General features: G+C 38.0%; 1 pseudogene; it reads left to right on the top strand.

Moving 5' to 3' along the window:
• The first annotated feature begins 212 nt into the window (after positions 1-212).
• LOC100433808 (nuclear nucleic acid-binding protein C1D-like) lies at positions 213-4,148 on the top strand (annotated as a pseudogene).
• The last annotated feature ends 1,776 nt before the right edge of the window (positions 4,149-5,924 follow it).

The following is a 5,924-nucleotide window of genomic DNA, read 5'->3' as shown; positions in this document are numbered from 1 at the left end:
AGCTGAGATGGGAAGACTGCTTGAGCCCAGGAGTTCTGTGCTGCAGAAGGCCATGATCCCACCACTGCACTTCAGTGGGAACAGAGTGAGACCTTGTCTCTAACAATAAAAAAAAAAAGTAAATATTAAACCAAAATGAAAGTATGAATTGATACCATCATTGCTTGGCCACTTTCTGGCAGACTGGAGTTGAAGGCTGTGAGTCAGTCATTATGGCAGACGAAGAAATTAATGAAGGCTATCCAGTGGAAATTCATGAATATTTGTCAATGCTTGAGAATTACATTGGTGCTGTGGATGATATGCTAAAGACCATGATGTCTGGTTCTTGAAATGAGTTGTTGCAGAAGTTGGACCCACTTAAACGAGTGAAAGTGGATTTAGTTTCTATGTACACATTAAATTTAAAGTTTTGAGTTTATTTGGCAACTCAAGGAATTAATACTAAGAAACAGCTAGTAAAGCAGGAAGGAATTGGAAAGAATCAGAATATATATGAACACAGTCAAGGAAATAACAGAAAAAGGCTGGCAAGCTGGACAGAGGTGCATCTTCAAGATTTGTAAAAATTGACCTCTGGGAACTGAAACCTAAAAATGCATCACAAAACTGTAGGGACTAAACTCTCCAGTTACTTAATAAGTTAGTAAAAGCTGGGTGCAGTGGATCATATCCGTAATCCCAGCAATTTAGGAGGCTGTGATCCCAGCAGTTTGCGGTTGCTTGAGCCTAGGAGTTTGAGACCAGCCTGGTTAACATGATGAGACTCTGTCTCTACAAAAATTAGCTGGGCATGGTGGTGCACGCCTGTAATTCCAGCTATTTGGGAGGCTGAGGCACAACAGTTGCTTGAACCTGGAGGTTGCAGTGAGTGGAGACTGTGCCACTACACTCTAGCCTGGGTAACAGGGTGAGACCCTGTCTCAAAAAAAAAAAAGTTGTCAATAGAGGCCTAGCACAGTGGCTCATGCCTGTAATCCCAGCCTTTGGGAGGCTGAGGCAGGACAATCACTTGAACCCAGGAGTTCAAGACCGACCTGGACAACATAAGGAGACCCTGTCTCTACAAAAAATGGAAAAAATTAGCCAGACATGATGGCACGTGCCTGTAGTCCCAGCTGCTGGAGAGGCTGAGGCAGGAGGATCAGTTGAGCCTCGGAAATCAACACTGCAGTGAGTTTTGATGGTGCCATTGCATTCCAGCTTGGGAAACAGAGTGAGACCCTGTCTCAAAAGACAAAACAAAAAACAAGAAACAAACAAAAAGTTGTCAATAAACAAAAAAGTAAACATTTAATTTTTGGTTTTGATGTATACATATTCAAAAAGTATGTCATTTTTTTCACAAAATAAACACTTATGTGGCAGTGCAAGGTTTAAATGTCTACTGTATTGAATTCATATGTAAATTTGCAGTTTAAATTTTTGTTCGTTTGTTTTTGAGACAGAGTTTGGTTCTGTCACCTAGACTGGAGTGCAGTGGCATGAGTATGGCTCACTGCAACCTCGATCTCCTTGGTTTAATTAATCCTCCTATCTCAGCCTCCCAGATAGCTTGGGCTAAAGTCACATGCCACCATGCCCAGCTAATTTTTGTATTTATGTATTTAATTTTTTTGTAGAGATGCGGGTTTCACCATATGTTGCCCAGGCTGGTCTCTAACTCCTGGGCTCAAGCGATCCACCTGCTTTGGCCTCCCAAAGTGCTAGGATTACAGGCATGAGCCACTGGTCCCAGTTACTTGAGAGGCTGAAGTGGAAGAATCTCTTGACCCCGGGAGGTTAAGGCTGCATTCAGCCGTGTTTGTGCCACTGCACTTCAGTCTGGGCAACAGAGTCAGATTCTGTCTCAAAAAAAAAAAGCAAAAGCAAAAAAAAAAAAACCAAAACAAACAAACAAAAAACCAAAAATTAACTCACAGAAAAGTTAATAAGCAACATTCAAGCAAACAATGACCAGTTTGGAAACATAATGAAGAAAATAACTGTACTAACAATACCAACAAAAAAGATAAATGTCTAGAAAAAAATTGATATATGCACAAGATCTATATTAAAGTATTAAGTGACACAAATAATTTGAACCATTAGAAAGGTAGCCCTTGGACAGGTGCAGTGGCTCAATTTGGGAGGCCGAGACAGGCAGATCATCTGAGGTCCAGAGCTCGAGACCAGCTTGCCCAACATAGCAAAACTGTCTCTACTAAAAATACAAAAATTAGCCAGACGTGGTGGTGCATGCCTATAGTCCCAGCTACTCAGGAGGCTGAGGCAGGAGAATCACTTGAACCTGGGAGGCGGAGGTTGCAGTGAGCTGATTGTACTACTGCACTCCAGCCTGGGTAACAGAGTGAGACTCTGCCAAAAAAGAAAAGAAAAGAAACAGAGAAAAAGATAGGAAGGCTTAACTTTTTTCTTTTTTCTGAGGCAGGGTCTCACTTTGTCACCCAGGCTGGAGTGCAATGGCACAATCTCAGTTCACTGCAGCCTTTACCTCCTAGGCTCAAGGGATCCACCTGCCTCAGCCTCCCAAAGTGCTAGGATTACAGGTGTGAGTCACTGCACCTATCTGGAAAGCTCAACTTTATAAATAGAATCTATAACTTAAGCTCTCCTAATAAAAATCTAAATAGAATTTTATTTTAGCATTAGATAAGCTGATTCCCAAATTTATATGAAAAATTAAATAAGAATAGAAATATATATTCCAAAAATAAATAAGAAGATCTGCCAAATATTAAAACATTTTAAAGTTACAATAACTAAAAGAGAAAAGAGTTCAGTGATCCAAAAAAATCCCACAAAAATGAAATCAAATACACATAGGAATTTAATCTATTATAAAGGTCTCATTTCAAATTATTGAGGAAAGATGGTTTATTTAATAACTGTTACATAAAAATCAGGATATCCATCTGAGAAAAAAATTAGCTTAGAGCCGCACCGCATACTCAATGCTCAAAATAAACTTCAGATAAATAAATTGTTTAATCATTGTTTTTAAAGTACTTATAGAAAAGAGGAGATATTTTAGAATGTCAGAGTGAGGAAGAGGAAGAAATAAACTGGCATTATTTACAAAGTTACATACAAAGAAAATCCAAAAGAATCTGCAGATAAATTATTAGAATTAAAAAGTGAATTTAAGAAGGTTGTTGGATAAAGGACCAATATGCAAATCAGTTATATTTCTACATACCAACAATAAACAGTTAGAAAATTTTTTTAAAAAGATACAATTTCCACAGCATCTGAAGTTTCAAACAGGAATAAATTCACACAAAGAAAAAGTACACAACCTGTAGATAGAAAACTATAAACCTTATTGAGAGAAATTAAGGAAGAACTCAAGTTGTCTCTGCAGCCTGTTCCCGAAGTGCTGCTGCTTGTTGTGAGCATATGGCTTCAAGGTTATGCCACAGAGTTGGAGTGCTGGCCTTGCAGATTCTGAGGGCCCATGGTTCCAGTGGGTGGCCTTGATGTGCTCCATGGCATCTGAAGGTGGTGTTCCTACTGATGATGATGTGTCTGGACTGGAGATGTAGGTCATAATGGCTGCATGAAAGGGACTGGACCCATAGAATACACTACTCCAAAAGGAAACTTCTGGCACCAAAGAAGACCCTAATTTAGTCTCCACCATCACCAACAAGTGAATAGTGGGCTGCATCTGTGAAGAGTACAACAGTGCTGTCCTCTAGTTTTTGGCTGCACAAAGATGAGACCCAGCAATGCCCTAACTGTGAAATCCATTACAATCTGGTGCCCTGCCAGTTGACCCACTGAGCCTCTGCACTAAGTTGCTCAAAATGAGCTGTAAAGTTTCTTCTTTCCAATAAAGACTAGACATTGAATTGGCTCCTTCTCTCCCAACCCACCTGAAAAAAAAGAAGAACAACTAAATAAAGGAGAGGCTATACCATATTCATGGATTGGAAGACCCAATGACACTAAAGATACTGCTTCATCTCAAATTATCTACAGATTCAATACAATTCCAATCCAAATCCCAAGAGGACTTGGTTTATAAGACTCCATAAGGTGATTCTCAAATTTATAGAAACATGGAAAAGACCCAGAATGGAAAAGAAACTTTTGAAAAGGAACAAGGTTGGAGCAATTGTCCTATTGAATATCAAGATTTATAAAGCTATAGCAATTAAGTCAGTATGGTAATGTTGCAAGGATAGAAAACACTAAGCCCAGAAATGAAATTCCATAAGGACATCTAATTTATGACAAAAATGACACTTCAGAACAGTAAGAAAAAGTTTTTCAATAAATGATTCTGGGTCATTAGATATCCAAATGCTAAAAAAGAAAAGACAATACAAAAACTCCAGGTGCACTATATTCCTAAATATGAAGGATAGAACAACACACCTTATAGGAGATGACACAGGAGTGTATCCACCTTGAGACGACGAAAAGTTCCTACACATAACCCAAAAAAGCACAATACAGGAAAAGACTGATAACTTGACTACATGAAAATGAAGAGCTTTATTCATCAAGAGATAGCATTAGGAAAATGAAAAAGCAAACCAGAGTGAGAAAAGATACATGCAAGACATATAATCTACTAGGACTCATATCCCTAGTATACAAGAAAAACAGCTACAAATCATAAGAAAAAGTCTAAAAAGTCTAATTTTATAAGGGGGCAAACATCTTGAACAGGCACTTTTTAAAAGAAGATATCCAAATGGTCAATGAATGTCAGTATTCAGGGAAATGTTAATTAAAACAACAATGAAATATGACTGTGCACCCACTCAGGAGGACAGACAATCCCAACTGTTGGTGAAGACATGGAGCAACAGCTCTCATACATTGCTAATGGGAAGGTAAATTGGTATAACCAATCGGGAAAACTCTCTGTATTAGCTATGGAAGTTGAATATATACATTCCTACAACCCAGCAATTCTACTCCTAGGAATGTACTGGATAAGAATGCATGAATATGTGCATCAGGAGACATAAACAAGCATATTTATAGCAGCACTCAGCATTATTCATAGGAGCAAAAAACTGGAAACAACTAACATCATTATAAACAGTAGAATGAATAAATAAAAGCTGGCATATTTTTACAACAGAACACTACAGTGGAACAATAAACACATAACATATTAAGCTAAAGAGGTCAAATGTAAAATAATATTACTACATAAATGATTCGATTCTTAAAGTTCAAAAACAAGCAAAAATTAAACTGTCATGTTTAGAAACTTACATGGTAAAATTAGAAAGAAAAGCAAGAAGTTATTACCATAAATTCAGGATGGCGGTTATGTGTTGATGGAAGCGAGGGGGCACAAGGGGACTATGACGGTGCTACCTTTTTTTTTTTTTTTTTTTTTTACAAACCCTTGTGTTGAGGACTGACTGAATAGATCACAGCGAGGGAGCTGCTCGGCTGTGTACGAAACCCCAACCCAAAAGCACATTTCTTGATAGTGGTGGTGGTTACATGTGCTTGTTTTTGATCACTTATTGAGTTATATATTTTTGTCTTGTCAATTTTTCTGTATATGCATTACACTTAGCAATTTGAAAAAGATTTTAAAAATCCTCTCTCTAGAGAGAAAGCAAATCTGGCAAAATGTCAACAATTGCTGCAATAAGATGAAGGGTATATGAGTATTCTACTATTCTTCAACTTTTCTGTACGTTTGAACATGTTTTTTAAAGTTGGAGAAAAACCTCTTTTGATCTAAATTCTCCTGAGGCCGGTGACCCATTTCAAATTCCTTACCCTTACAGCAAATTCCTTGAAAGTGTTGTCTACACTCTGAATCTTCAGTTTCTTTTCTCCAACTCTCTCCCGAACATATTCCTACCCAGGTTTCATCTCCACTATAGCAGTGAAACTGCTCTTCTTAAGGTCATCGATAACTTCCCCGTGGCTAAATCAAATGA

The sequence above is a fragment of the Pongo abelii genome, chromosome 9, assembly GCF_028885655.2.
Source record: "Pongo abelii isolate AG06213 chromosome 9, NHGRI_mPonAbe1-v2.0_pri, whole genome shotgun sequence".
Taxonomy (NCBI): domain Eukaryota; kingdom Metazoa; phylum Chordata; class Mammalia; order Primates; family Hominidae; genus Pongo; species Pongo abelii.
The sequence above is the reverse complement of the archived record's forward strand: the minus strand, read 5'-3'. Positions and strand labels throughout refer to the sequence as shown.